Raw genomic sequence first — 15,589 nt, forward strand, 5'->3', positions numbered from 1 at the left:
GACAGGGTCTCTCACTGTTCTAGAACTTGCTAATTTAGGGAGGTTGACTGGCCAGCGAGCCCCAGACCCTGTCCACTCCCTGCCTTTTCAGCCCTGGAATTATAGCATATGTCATCATGTCTGCCTTTTTTATGTGTAGTTTGGAGCTCAAACTTGGGTTTTGTGTACCCCCATCTCACCCTACAATAAATCTCTTGAGTGAGATCTATTGCATAGTGTGACTTTGAGGCATTCCTTGTCTCTCCGATTCCCCCCCAAAATGAAAAAAACCCAACCCAAAACCAAAACTATGACAACAAAACCCAAAAAAACTAATCCCCCCAAACAAACAACCTCCTCCAAACCAAAAACAAACAAAAAACAGCTCGGGCAAGTTCAAAATCTGCTTAAATAAAAAGAAATCCACTGTGAGTCTAGAAATTCCTATTGGGCCAGGAGTCATCAGGCCAGCACTTCCCCAGGACCTCATGGGTGTGTGTGTGTGTGTGTGTGTGTGTGTGTGTGTGTGTGTGTGTGTGTGTGTGTGCGAACACTGATGTCATCCAGAAGTGGATGAGTTCTGATGGGTCTGTTTATATTAGTAACTTTGACACATTGAGTGCTTGTTGTGGGCCAAACATTCAGGTGACCACAAGAAGATATGGGGCACCATTTCTCGCCTTGACTAAGACTCTAAGAGAGTGCAGGTGGGAGGGACCCCTAGGATCCATTCTGCAGTTCAGAGATGGAGCAGAAATATCTCAAGAATCCGACTGGGCAGCTACACAGCAGGCATCTGTACTCGGGTTGCTTGGGTGAAATTTTGGAGAGGGAGCTGGGTGTTGGTTGCTGTGGCTGTTTTGTGGAAGGCTGACCTGGGTTGGTTGGAAACTTATTTTGTGACCCAAACTGGCCTTGAGCTCACAGTAACTCTCCAATGTCAGCTGCCCCAGTTCTAGGGTTACAGGTATGAGACACCATACCTGGCTAAAACATGTTTTTAACTAGAATGCTTTCCACTCCTTCCCCAAGCTCAATACCCCTTATCTAAAATGCCTGGGCTAGAAATATTTTGGAATTCAAACCCCTCCACCCAGATTCTGAAATATTTGCATACTTATAACGAGACATCGTGGGGATTGGAACCAAATGTAAGCATAAAGGCCGCTGTTTTGCATAGCCTCTGTCCATAGTATTGGTGCAGTTTCTTGTGTTTGTACTGAAGCCCATCGAGAGAGGCCAGGCGTGGAATTTTCCACACATAGCATTATATGGGTGCTCCAAAAGTTTTGCTTGTGGACCATTTTGTATCAGACTTTAGGATATGTGATCTCAGCTTTTACCTTACAAGCAACCACAAGTGACTCTACAGAACTGTCAATCCAAACGAACTCCATCTCTGGACTTTCTCCTGTAGCCTCCTTGATGGTCTCCTTGCCTTCTTCACTCCTGTCGTCCAAATGACTGCCAGAAAGTATCCAGGCGACACTTAGATCACCCCAGAAAACAGAACTGAGGCTTCCCATGGCTCCTGGGATTCCCAAATAATGTCTTCGAAACCAGAAGAACATCCCTTCACCTGTCACCCCTGACACACGAGGGTAGAAGTCAATGCTGTGGCTCATGACCTGCATATTCTTAAATCAAAGAAAGAGAACAGACTAGACCCCTTGCCCCCCCCCCCCGTGTGTGTGTGTGTGTGTGTGTGTGTGTCTGTGTGTCTGTGTGTCTGTGTGTGTGTGTCTGTCTGTCTGTCACTCTCTGTGTATGTTTGTGTGTGTTATGTGCAGTCACACTATATGTGGGAAGGGTGACTGTTTCATCAATCTTTTCAATTACTTACATGCAGGTAAAAAGAGTGTGTGTGTTTCATGGAAGACATCAGACACCGTTCTCATGAGGGTATCTTTGACAAGGTAGGAGCCCAGTGGTCTAGAAGTTCCTGACATGACTTTGTCTGACCTGTATCCTGGACTTTCAACCTCTATCCATACTGGTCAGCTTGGAGCTAGTCTTCAGAGAGGCTTTTGTCTGGGAAAGGCTGTCTGTTTCTCTTTTCCATCTCTAGCTAAGCCTCACTCCAGCTGGAAGCCCTTCCTCCCCTCTTCCCCCCTGCTCTCCCACTCCCAGCATCAGGGCCATCCTGTTTAGCACACGGCACACTATATTTCCTAAGTGTTTCGTTTGCTTACCATGTCAACGTTAGTGGCCTCCTCTAGACCGTATGCCCCACAGAGTGTGTCACCCTGGGGAGGACATCTGTTATCAGGGCCAGTTCATTCTGCTTACTATTACTCCTAGTTCTCCCTACCACCATGCCAAGAACATGCATTGAGCAAACAAGTGAAGAACATAAATGGTAAAGGGTAGATTACTGTGCCTTTTATAAATGAGAAAACTGAGGTTCAAGTGGGCCCTCAAGTGTGTGTCTTAGGCTCCAAGCAGGTGACCCATGGGAGTCTGGTTCTCTATGAAGGTCCTAGAGTCCCTGGTTTTGTCTGCCCTTCTAAGTTTCCTGTTTCTATACCTTGAAGGTGTCCCTGGGCCACAGGCTCACTGAGTGCATCCTCCCCTGCCCCCTCCAGCTGGCTGAGCTGAGCTGAGTGTGATGCACAGGGGTGGTTGGGGAAGACACAACTCAGACGGTGACAGCGACAATATTAGGAGCGAAAGAGATCAATTAAGCCCATCGAGCTGATTTGTGAAGCTGATTAAATTAGGAGCCTCCCTGGGGGCAGCTTCTCTCTCAGGCTGACAGGCCAGCTGCTTGCTGCCAGGCTGGGGGGTGCTCACCGGCCCCCAGAGAGTGCTGGGGCCACTTTACAGGGATTGATGTATGGAGAGAGGATGATGAGAAGCCACATTTAGACAGGGAGCTTAGGACTTGGCCCTCCCCTTGAGCTTCACATGGGATCCCTTAGAGGACCTGGAGAAATGAGGAAGGAGGCTAGTCTGGCTTACAGTAAGATACTGGCCTTCTGAGAGGTATGGTAGTCAGTGTAGGGCAGGCTTGGAGGTTCAGATAAGTGGTGGAGTGGGAAGGGGAGCACAGGACTTTTGACTTCTTCCGTACTCTGTCCCCAGTCTGGGCTTCAGCATCCTGGTTGGTTTATTTCTCTATTTTTTCCTTGCTCAAGGCTCTGGTCCTCTCTCTCCAACCCCACCCCCCATTGACTGGATATAATCAGATTATCTCTCTAGTAACCTGACCCCCTGCTTGGCCTCAGGACTCCCTTTCAAGGACTGTCCCCAGGGCAGTTTGGCAAGAATATCCTTGTATTTCAGAATGTACCCCATCTCCTGGCCCCTGGGTGGGGGCTGGGAAGTGGATTTGGACAAAGGTCCTGTGTGTGCATAGGGACAATGGATGAGGGAGGTTACAGGAATGAGGTCACAGGCTTCTTCAGAGCATGAGGGCTGGGGAAGGGGGGGCGTACTTTGAACGCAAGCTGAAGAAATTGACCATAGTCAACCCTGCCCTTACTGACAGCAGAAGTTGTGACACTCTGAAACACCAGGTAGCCATTGTGTGCTGTGTTTCTGGATGGAAATGGGGTGGATGGTAGGTCCCAACAGCCCCAGATGCTTGGAGAGGAGCGCTCAAGGCATAGAATGATGGGGACTTCCTATCAGAGGTGGCCTGAGGCTGAGAGACAAAGACCAGAGCTCATGAGGGGGAACAGAGTACTTCAAGGAGCCTGAGGGTCTCTTTAGTGAGTGGCCAGAGAGGAGGCTAGTGGGAGAGCATCTTGCCTGCCCCAGAGCCTGGCTTATTCACAGTCATCCATCCTTCTTTCTCTGCACAGGTCATGCTAGAACACAAGCAGTTGAAAAATGTCCAAACAAGCTAAAAGATGCTTGGGGTTGTGTGTCCCCAAGAGGTAGCAGCAGGATTTACACCCAGGTCTCACCACCCAAACTTCAGCTGGGAGTATATGAAAGAAGGGACAAACCTTTGGAGACTCATGAGTCTCAAGAGGCAGGACAGGCTGAGGGTAAGAGCTCGGGTTGGAAAGTCAGACGGGTCCATTCTCTGGGCAATGGGATTCACTTGGCCAACTGAATCTGTCTCCTTGCAGCTTACCTGTATCCTAGAGCTATTGTGAGGATTAAATAAACACACACGCACGTACACACACACACACACACACACACACACACATACACACACACACACACACACACACAGAGCTTACAGTAGTGACTGCTGCTCAGAATCTTAGCCATTGTGGTTCGGGATAGAGTCTGGATGTAGGGGGCTCAGGTCTTGAGAGAGCAGGACACAGAAATAGTAAGACTTTGACTATATCCATCACCGTTCCCATGTTGGTGAATCTGCTCTTGAGTTGGCAGGACACTCCATGTTCTGCAGGAAGCGCCTCACACTGAGAGTCACTCACACCCATCTCTGCATAGAATGGCTCCTCAACCTCCTTTCTTGAACACACTCAGAAGTTGAGCTGCTTAGACTCTGAGTAACCTAAACGGCATGATCCTGGATAGAGTGGCTGATGTAGAGGCCATGAAGAAGTGCTGCCTACTGGGTTGCTTCCCCTGGCTTGTCCAACCTGCTTTCTTATAGAACCCAGGACTACCAGCCCAGTGGTGGTACTACCCACTATGGGCTGGGCCCTCCTACATTGATCACTATGAAAATGCCTTAGAGCTGCTTCTCATGAAGGCATTTCCTCAACAGAGGCTCCTTCCTCTCTGATGACTCTAGCTTATGTCAAGTTGACACACAAAACCAGCCAGTACACTGGCAAGCACTCATTCAAGTCACACCCCCAGTCTAAGATGTTCCTTTTGAAATTTAAAATACAGAGCCAAGGAGGTACCTCAGGAGGTACGGATGGATGCCTGTCACCAAGGTGGATAACCTAAGTCTGATCCTCAGAACCCATTCGAAGTGGTGACATAACCAACTTGACAAGTCCTCTGACCTCTACATACGTGTCATAGAGTGTAACCCCCGCTAACTTCACTTCTCACAGTCCTTACCTCTCACGAGAGTGACTGTTCCTCAGAGTTCTTTCCTGATCACCTCTGTCTCTCCATGAACCCCAGAAGATGAGGTAATTTGGACTCTCAGGACACTTGAGACTTCTCCACAGCAGCATGCATACTTGCAATCATTGATTCATTCATTGGCAGTGCTTAGCTCTCTGACCTGCAAGGCAGTGAGGATGGGCTTTGCTTTTCCTTTTCCAGGAGGATGCTTAGCATACCTGGGGTGCTCAGTGTATGCCTGGATGATGACTAGGGACCAAACGGGAAGGGAGGCACCCAAGGGAAGGGACCTTTAAGAAGCCTGCGTGAGAGGCTGTGGAAGGAAGAAGGCAAGTTTGAGACTAGTGTGGACAACTTAGGGACATCCTGTTTTGACCAAAAGGAAATATTACAGCAACAGCAAGATCCAGGGACGTTATCGGCAGTACATGTTAGCATATATAGGCCCTAGGCTCAATTCTCTTCACTCCTGAAAAGATTCTGTACTATATATAAATATAAACATTCTACGTGCATATATCCATATATAAAATTTACTAAATTTATTAACAACTTGGTTTTAAAGGTGTGTGTATATCCTTACAACAACCCGGTGAACGGGAATGGCACATCTCCAAATCATTCCAGAGACATGAGGGTTCTGAGAGAAGTAACCTGTCCAAGGTGACACAACTGGATGGCAGAGCTTGAAGCATCCCGATAGTAGCTCACACCAAGTAGAGACCCTCCACCAACTGTCCCCCTTCCTGCCTCCCTCCCTATCCTGCATTCTCCATACTGAAATGGGTATCTGGAAAGTTGTTGGGGGGTTACGTTTTTTTTTTCTTTCTCTGGTGTTTCCTTGAAGTTCATATCTGGGCTCTTGTGCTAGCTAGTTTTTATGTAATTTGATACAAGCTAGAGTCATCTGGGAAGAAGGAATCTTAATCTAGAAAACGCCTCTATATTATAGATCCTATACAGTCTATGGGATCAACCTATAGGCATGACTGATAACTGATGTAGGAGGGCCCACCCCAATGTGGGCAGGACCATCCTCAATGTAGGGGGGACCATCTCAATGTGGGAAGGACCATCCTTAGGCTGGTGGTCCTGGTTGGTATAAGAAAGCAGGCTGAGTACGCCATGTTGAGTAAGCCAGTATGTAGCATTCATCCATGGCCTCTGCTTCAGTTCCTGCCTCCAGGTTCCTGCCTTGAGTTCCTGCCCCAACTTGCCTCAGTGACAGGGTGTGACCTGGGAGTCCTTTCTCCTCAGCCTGCTTTGGTTTGTTTTACCACCAGAATAGACACCAAACTGAGACAGCTCTTCTCATGAAGTGAAATGGATCATGTGACCAGCATGGATGGGTTTTATTCTATTCTGTGCTGGCATAATTAATACCTAGACTCTGTACTTTATAAAGAACAGAAGATTATTTCACTCATGGGCATTCTGGGGACCTGGGGCAGGCTTCTGATCTACATCTGGTCAGAGGTTCCTGATATATCCGGACATGGTAGAGGGCATCACATGGCCATACAGAACCTGTTGGTAGATAGAGTATCTCTCACCTCTTCCTAGGATAACACTAATGCCGTCATGGGGGGCCTATCCTAGTGACCTGGTCTAGTTCTTATTCTCTCCTGAAGACCCCCATCTCCCACCAATAAAAAGGACTTAGTTCTACATATGCACTTTGGGGAGACATATTTAAACCATACCAATATTTGAAGTTCTGGGACAGCACTGGACAGATTCAGGGCTCTTCTCCTCCCACCATGATTCTTTATTTATTGCCAACAAGCCACTCCCAGAGACTAGCTAAGCTGTATGAGAGTGCACAGGAGAAAATAATAAAAAATGTCCCACCCTCCATCTGCATATTTCCCAGCTCTGGATCTTATATCTGACTTCTCAGAAGCACCCAAGAGGCAGACAAGCCTGAATGGTGACTTCAAATATCTGTCACTTCTGATAGTGCGTTCATTCAATGGGCGTCTTTTTGTAGGATACAATGTGATACGAGCATCAAAACCAGCGAGTGATAGGTTAGAAAGGGCTGTTCAGCCTGTGCCATGTGAAAAGACAAAAAAAGTTTAAAATTAGCATATTTGTGAAAAATATGGATCTGCACACACAATGTGTAGAGCACATGTGATGAAGCCTAGAAAGTGAACACGGGATAATATCACCGTCTTCAGTGATGGGAGACAAAGCAGTTTAAAAATTCCTATTCTACCTATTGTTTTATATGAATTATTTTTGACAAAAGTTCTTTTAATGAACACCACACTTTAAAAGAGGAGGGGTTGATTCTTCTGCAGATCAAGAAAGCATGACCACTCCCCGACAGCCACCATTCTTCTAAGTGGTCCCTGGTTTCGGTGGCAGAGGGCACCTGGCAGGCCATCAGCTCTGGGACGGGAGCACAGATGCCACTCTGAGAGGGAACTCCATCAAAGCACCTTTGCTCAGGATCCTTGGCCCTGGAGTCCTAGAGAGGACTGAGGTCAGCAGATAACGGGCCTTGGTTATATCTCTCTATATTGCTCGCCATACACCTCAACATTCAGTCTTCCTTGTTGCCTTTGGTTCTTTGAGTCATAAGGTTCCTTAGCCTGCTGGTGATATGGAGTCCTTGGTCTTTCCAGAAAGTCTCATTCACACTCCTTGGGAAAGCATAACTGAGAGGGACAGAAGTGTGTCATGACATTGGGACACATGAGCACAGTCAGATTCTGCATGGATCCAGCTGGCATAGACGTTTTACAGATGAACACAGTTCACCGTGGACAAGGACTGGCCCAAGCCACCTTGTTTTCCTGGCTGCTGACGTGACAGAGCTGGGATACATAGGCTACATTTACATACCAGACCCAACTCTGTCCGCTTGTGCCTGGTCACACAGTATGTCAGGGGACATAGGCCCAGGTGATGGCACCTGGACCTGTTTTTCTAGGCACACAAACTTGAATGACTGAGTTTTGGATTGAGTGTCTTTAGCCTCATCTCAGCACCCACATTCAGGTTCCAAGAACAGTTCTAGGGCCATGGCATATGCCATTCTCTATTACCTGGAAAATTCACTTTATAATCGAAAGCAGACAGAACTTCATGCAAGGCATGGTGGCACATACCTGTAATTCCAGATACTTGAGAGGCTATGTAAGGAAGAAGGCAAGTTTGAGACTAGCATGAACAACTTGGGGACACCCTGCTTCAGCCGAAAGGAAGAATTACAGCAAGATCTAGGGACGTTAACTGCAGTACATGTTAGCATAATAGGCCCTAGCACTAAGATTCTGTACTACATATAAATATAAACATTCTATGTGTATATATTCACATATAAAATTTATTAAATTTATTAACAACTTGGTTTTAAAAATTATTTTTGATTTAAGGCCCATGCCGCAAGATTTCATTACGTGGCCCAGGTTGGCCTCACACTCAGCAGTTCTCTTGCTTCTGAAGTCTTAAGGAAGCTGGCATTATAGGGTATTTCACCTCTTCTGGCTCTGTCTGTCTGTCTGTCTGTCTGTCTGTTTGTCTGTCTACCTGTCTAAGATCTACCATCTATTTCATCTACCTATCTATTTATCTGTGAAAATGCTCAGCTTCTGGCAATATTTGAGGAGATAACACAGAGCTTATGTAACAGAGGTACCTGGGGACAAGCGAGAGGAGGGAAAGCCTTTGACCATCTAAAGCCATGGGGCTCAGTTTTCAGACAGAGGTGTCTGAACCCTGAGCAGTGAAGGCTCCCAAATTCTCGGTTGTTAACTGAAAAGCAAAACATGAAGGAAGACACAGAACTTCCTAGACCCAAGTAAAACGCTGCTGGGTGTGTTTGGAAGCATGGGGGACAGGGTATCACTCCACTTGTCTCCTTTTGACTCGTCTGAATTTTCCACCACTCAAGAATGACCTTTGTAAAAAGGATATCGTATTCCCTGTAAGGATATTTAAATCAACAAGAGTTTACCTGCTCTAATCTTGGCTGGTATAGAAACAGGGGAACTCCCCTCCCTGTCTCTGTCACTAGGGGTTCTTATTCCCAAGGGACAACATAGATCCAAGCTCTCCCTCCTTCCCATGTCAACTGTTTCCCTGACCCCAGGAGACCAGTTCCTCCTCCTCCAGGCAGTGCTCCCTGACTGCACGGCCATCACCTCTCATCTGCCCTGGGTATAGAGCTGAGAGTCAGAGGAGCTTAGAACCTAAGGTCATCTGCTCTCCTACAACAGCGCTCATATCACAGCAGCTGCAGTGACACCATCCCCTTTGGTTTGTCATGCTTCAGGTGTGATGCTTTGTGCCTTTCTGGGCAAGCCCAACCAGCCACCCTGTGTATGCTGAAATGGGAGACCCAGAGGCTCAGAAAGATGTGTTATTTTACTGAAGGGTGGCACACAGCCAGGCTAGGGAGAAGCTGGGATTCTACCTCATATCTATATGGCACAGGTGACTTGCTTGTCTCTGGCTATAACGCAGTCTTCTCTTGCTTGAGGTTCAGTGTGTGTACTTGAACTTGCATAAAAGCACTGGGGGAGTGCTTTTCATGGTAGAACCCATGCACTTCTAGAGAACTTCAAGAACATTCCAAAGCTGATTCCACCACCCACACCCCCACTCCAGGCTTGGTTATGAGTTGCCCTGGGACAAACTGGGACTTGAACCTGGGAGAATTTGACTGTCTGTCATCCCTGAGCCTAGCGGGCAGCCATGCCAAGCTTCTTCTCTGAATGCTGCAAATATGGGCAGGTGAGCTATGCCTAAGAACATGGGAATGGGGAGCCTGTCTGTAGCTTGCTTTTGTATGGTCCCTGAGCTAAGAATGTTTGCATTAGGTTTATAAAAACAAAAACCCAAACTTTAGTTAAGGTGCACGCTTGGCTGGTAGAGCTTAACATGTTTACTTCCTGGTCTCCTTGATTCCTATAGAGATTTGGAGGGAGGAGCCTGGGACTATATCCTCATCCCACAAGCCAGGAGTCTCAGCATCTCACTCCAGTGCTGACCTGGGCATATTTAAAAGGACCACCAAAGGTCTCTCACTCTGTCAGCCACCATACAAGGGTGCAGGACTCCCTTTTATTTAATCTTTTAATTTTGGGTCTGTGCAGGAGTGGGACGGGGGAAGATCTGTGCCTAGCGGAGAGAAAATGCAGCAATCTCATGTTTGGATTTCTAGGGTCAGGGGAGGATTTTTTTCTTTCTGAATGGAGTCAAGTGTACCACAGTGGAGATAAACTTTATCTTACAGCGTCGGAGATCAGAGCTCTAGGTATCAGGCACTTTCCACAGAGTGGTAAAATAGGTGTTCCTGCCACACCACACACAGCCCAATCTGTAGTCCAGACAGTCCTGTACATTGAGAGACAGGCTCTGAAATTGGAGGAGGGGCAAGGAGGCAAGCAGGAAACGCAGGAGGTGCAGCCAGCATCGTGTACTGAAAAGTCAGGCACTCTGCAGATAACGAGAGGGGATGTGGAGCAGGTGGTGCTGGGGCCAGGCAAGGGAATGGCTCTGGGGTTGGGTAGCCTGAGTGTAGGCCTAGGGCAGTAGGTGTCAGCAGAGGCGAGGCTTTGGGGTTGGTCGGGCCCGCCCCTCCACCGCGCGGCCATTGTCTGAGCCAGCCGCCGCCTTGGCAGCAGAAGGTGACATCTGGTGACTAATGGCCGCGGCTGCGCGCCGCCCTCCTCCCTCCCGCAGCGTCCAGGGTGCAGCTGCCACACTGCCATCTCTCCTCTGTTCCCTCCCATTTCCTCCCTACTGCTCCTCTTGCGGGGCTGGGGACGAGGGGGACAACCCGGGTCTGGAAGCAGGACCGACACCGGGTTTGTTTTTTTTTTTTTCCAGCTCACCAGGCCCTCCCAGCGGGTGCCCTGTGTCTCCTGCCTCCTTAGTGCGCAGGCGTCTTCTCTTTCTTGCTGCTGCAGCCACTACCGTGCGCCCTTCTGGACAGTGCCACCCCTCAGGGACATCTCAGGAAGCAGCCTTGCCCTATTACGGAGGGTGCAGCACCTCTTACGGCGGGTGCAGCCCAGTGGGCATAGGAGTCCACATGTCTAGACACCAACACACAGCTGTAGGGCCACTCAGATACCTGTGGGTCTTTTCAGTTTTTGCGCTCATGCACATGGAAGGAATGGTGCTGGTTGACAAACTTGGGGACAATCTACCTCTGTGTGTAGGCACAGATGTCATTTGGAGACTCCCATAGCCCTAGACTGACTCCTTGCTCAAAATAGGAGCTCTTGGGCATGTAACTACGCACACAACACAGAAGGGCATTGTCCTTGTCAAAGCTCCAGGGCAATGACAATAGCATAATTCAGATCCTAATCAGTATCTAAGCTAGGCTACCCATCCCCATGTTCACACTGCTGCAAAATTAGATGCACTTCAAAAACTGCATTTAAGTGACCGAGAGGGTGGCTCAGTGGATGAAATGCTAATTATTCAAGCATGAACGCTCAAGTTTGGGTCTCCCCATGGGCTTGTAATTCCTAGAAAGGGAGAAGAAGAATCCACAGGATTCACTGGCAGGCTAGTCTAGAGGAATATGGGAGCTTCAGGTTCAGTGAAAAGAGATTGAGGAATATACTTCACATGCTCAAACGCACATGCGCGCACGCGCAGGTGCACACACACACACACACACACACACCAGGAAAGAAGAGGAGAAGGGGGGACAGGGAGGAACAGTGAGTGGGAAGGGGTAGGAGGAAGAACATTTTAAAACTTGGCTAGATGTCTCCCTTCTCTTATAAAATCAGAAGCCCTACCAATGTCAGGCATCTTCCCAGCTGGGTTTGAAGTTCTCCTGGCTTCTTCAGCTGTTCACCTCCCCATTCTGGTAATCCACATCTCCTCCCCTGTAGATACTTGGACTGTCAGTCCTGTGAGTGGCTGGGCTTCCAGGAGAGTTCTTGGCTTCTAGCCAACAGTCAGAGCTCCAGATCCTTGGAGCTGGCAGTGGGAGTAGGGAGCTTGGTTCTCATTGGCCCCAGCTCTGAAGACCACAGTAAGACTTTCCCCCTTGCATGGTGTTAAGGGAACTGCTAGCCGGGGAATCCCTGTGTCATCCACAGAGTACTTTCCTCAAGTGATGTCCTGCTAATGGCTCTGAGGTTCAGTACCATAGCTTCCATCCCAGAGTGGTGGAGGCTCGGGATGCCTGGGATGACCTCCTAGTTGTGAAGTGCAGCTGGGCACAGCTGCAAAAATCTGTAATTTTGGTAGTTGGGAGACTGGGGAGGAAAAAGAGTTTGAAGCCAGCCTGTGCTATGTGTTGAGATCTGTCTCAAATACAAACGACGCTAGCCCAAACCAAGAAAGCAATTAGTTGGGAAGGCATCCTGCCTATATGAAGGCAGCTCCTGTTCAGCTCTTATAGAGAAGAGCCTAGAAAGTATTCTTTATGTCTGGGAAAATGAAGTACTGTTTGGCTTGCATACATCAAAGAGTGCCCCTTTGATATGACTCAGCCTGGCCTCTACCTCGCTGAGGAGCCCTGGTTCACAAAGCAAGGTTAATGTCGAAAGCCTCCATAGAATCTGCACATGGGAAGCTAGGTGGATATTGTCCCTCCACAGTACCCATCAAACCTGTCCCATCACCACGTCATCCAGGGCTCTTGCTGCCTGAGAGCCAACACTGCAGGACGGCCCACTTGATCCTAGCCAGCACTTCCTTCTTTCACAGGAAGTCTGAGAGGTCACTGATTTTCACAGCACTCAAGTCAAGTGCCCAAAAGGTTAGACCTGGGCTCTGATCACAGCCCTCCTGCTTTCTAACATTGGACTCTGAGCAAGCAACTGTACTTTGTGCTTCTGTGTTTTCCTCTGCAGGCGAGGCAGCATACTACCTGTTCTGAGGACTACTGGCTGAGGACTAATTGAGATTTACTTAAAGAATTGACAAGGGGGCCTTGCCCGGGGCCGGTGGTCTCTGAGCTTCTTGCCCCTGCCTCCAGTTATGGCTTGCTTTCTTGCTCTTGACCTTGGCTGGGTTTCATTTTTACCAACTTGCTCTGTGTCTGGAGCCACCCTTGTACCTCTCTGGTATGTGTGTAGGAGGAACAGCAGGCCTCACTGACAATGCAATGGCCGCCTCCACAGAAACATCAGTAAACCTCAAGTGGGGTCCTCCACGAAGGCAACTTCTGCATGAGGGCCAAACTGAAGCCTGCCTGAGAGCCTAGAAATTGGTGATACAGACAATGATAACCAATCAAGAACTGCCGTTTGGAGGACATGCTTGCTTGGGACCAATGGGATGTGGGTGGAGGATTTAAGGGTGCTCCCTGAGAATTAATAAATGAGCTTGCTACTCCATTCTTACCTGCTCTGGAGTCTGGGAGTCTGAGCCACCTCATTCCCAAGCCCAAGGGGTGAGGATGGCTGGGTGGCGGGCAGTCCAGGGTGTAAAGCAGCATACGTGCTCCATATCTTCTCCCAGCTGGACCTCTCTAATGTTTCTTCACTTTCTCCTTGCTTGTGTTTGGTTTAGTTAGTGGCGCCCCTGTCCTGCACAGTTGGCTGTCTGAGATAGGTTCATTGGTTACACTGACTGTGCTTCTCAACCCGTGAGTTGTGACCCCTTTGGGAGTGTTATGCCTCTTTCACAGGGGTCATCTAAGACCTTTAGCAAACACAGATGTTTGCTTTATGATTCATAACAGTGGGAAAATTACAGCAATTTTATGGTTGAGGGTTCATCACAATATAAAATCTATATTAAGGGGTCACAATATTAAGATGGTTGGGAACCACTAGGTAATGTCTCTTCACACTAAAATCTAGCCTCATTTGTGGGCATTTGAAATAAAGTGTGATCCGCAACACTCAATGTGCTAGTCTGTTCCCATGAGTTTTATGCTTGGTGACCAGGGGGACACCATGCCTAGCCCACTTTCTCCTCTCTATGCCTTTGCTCAAGCTGCACCCTAAGTCCGGCTGCCCCTCCTGCATGCAACTTGCCTGACTTTTCTGTCCTGAGAATACTTATCCAGATCCTCCATGCTCCCATCATATTAAAAGTGTTACCTCTCATCCTAGTCTCAGAATAACTTGGGCTTTGCACTGAACCAAACCTCATTGGCCACTTGTCTCACAGGCCACCTCACCCATGGCTTCTTGAAGCTCACTACAGAAAGGGATCCTTTCCTAGTGACGACTTGATCCAGCCAGGCTAGGACATGGCCCAAGTGTCTGTGTATCCAACAAGCAGCAGGTGCTGTTGGTCCTGGCTTGGAGTTTAGTCAATACGATCTTGAACAGAGTCTGTGGGAGTGTGGTGACTTGTGTTAAGTTCATGTTGGTATCACTGGGGCCTAGCTGAGAGCTTGGTGAGTGGAGAGCTGGATTTATGCTTGTTGGAACAAGGTGAATGAATGAATGGATAGATGAATGAAAAGAAGGCATGTTGTCTAGATGGAGAATCTTCTGAAGGACCTGATGCTCCAGGTGAGCCTTTAGGGTATCCAGGAAGAGGAGATATTGTTGGTTGGAGACATCCAGAAAAAAATAAAACAAGGATGTAGGAATGCTTAGGGGTTAAAGAGCTTAAAATGGAAGCTCTTGGAGTTTGAATATGAAATGTCCTTCACAGGGTAAATGGAAGCTTGTGGATACTTGGGAAGTGTTTGAAGTCTTGAATGCTCCAATCTAACTGGTGTATTAACTCCTTAATGGACTCACAGTTTTATGACATCATTGGGAAAGGATGAGAAGTAGGAGGTGTCACCTTGTTGGAGAAAGTTGGTCATTGGAGCTGAGCTTTAAGTATTACATCTTGACCTATCATTTCCCCATCACCCTTTTCTCCATTTCCTGTCCACCATGATGTGAACTGTTCAGCTTTATCACGCCCTTCCCAGCATGATGAAATGACATCCATGAACCTGAAAGCCACAATAAAGAAGTCTTTAGTTTTTAAGTTTTAGGCTACTTTTACACAAAGCTAATTCAGAAGGCTTGAGGTTCAAGAGTGTAAGTAGGGCAAGGTCACCACCAATGGTCAGCAAAGGAGATTTCTCTGGTCTGATTTACCCTGATACCTTTGAGGACAGCTTTACACACACTTGTGAGTCACTCATGGGGAGAAGAGCAGAAAGGAGACATGAGATTGAGCACTTACTCGGGAGACGATGCTGTCATCCATAAGGAATATAGACAAAGCAGCTAGGATAGAGGTAGGGACACAGCTTAAAGAGAAACCAAGGACAAAGGATGAACAGGAGTCTTTTGAATGGAAGAGAGGGTAGAAGAGAGTGTTTTCCTTGCTGTGGGCACCTGACACACTATGGAGAGCCCAGTGCATGGTAGGAGTAACTGGTTTGGGAATAAAAATGAGAGTTTAATTTCAAAGCTTGGAGCACCCATGGGGCAGGCACAGCATCTGCTCAAGGAGCTCCAGAGACAGCCTGGGGTAGGGATGATGGTCGGGAGGCATCAGCTGGCAGATGCTCAGGAAGGCTTTGGAGAGGGTCAGATCATCCTGGGAAATCTTGAGGAAGAAAGGAAGAATGTGGAGGAGGGACCCTGGAGGAAACACTCGTTTAAAGAGCAAGACTTAATGGCAACCTGTTAGAAGATAAAATAGGAACAGA

At 48.0% G+C, this 15,589-nt stretch overlaps 1 protein-coding gene across 9 annotated transcripts in view; it reads left to right on the top strand.

The window, feature by feature from the left end:
* The window catches only part of LOC134482310 (uncharacterized), a 445,899-nt gene that overhangs the window by 179,954 nt on the left and 250,356 nt on the right, over window positions 1-15,589 (top strand). The window contains exon 1 of one of the 9 annotated variants that reach the window (XM_087589283.1): window positions 1,829-1,895. The exons of the other annotated variants lie outside the window; for them this stretch is intronic. The gene's annotated coding sequence lies outside the window, so the exon portion shown is untranslated. Of the gene's footprint in view, window positions 1-1,828; window positions 1,896-15,589 lie in introns of those variants that run through there. 9 annotated transcript variants of the gene reach the window in all.

The sequence above is a fragment of the Rattus norvegicus genome, chromosome 16 (assembly GCF_021556685.1).
Source record: "Rattus norvegicus strain SHRSP/BbbUtx chromosome 16, alternate assembly SHRSP_T2T, whole genome shotgun sequence".
NCBI lineage: Eukaryota > Metazoa > Chordata > Mammalia > Rodentia > Muridae > Rattus > Rattus norvegicus.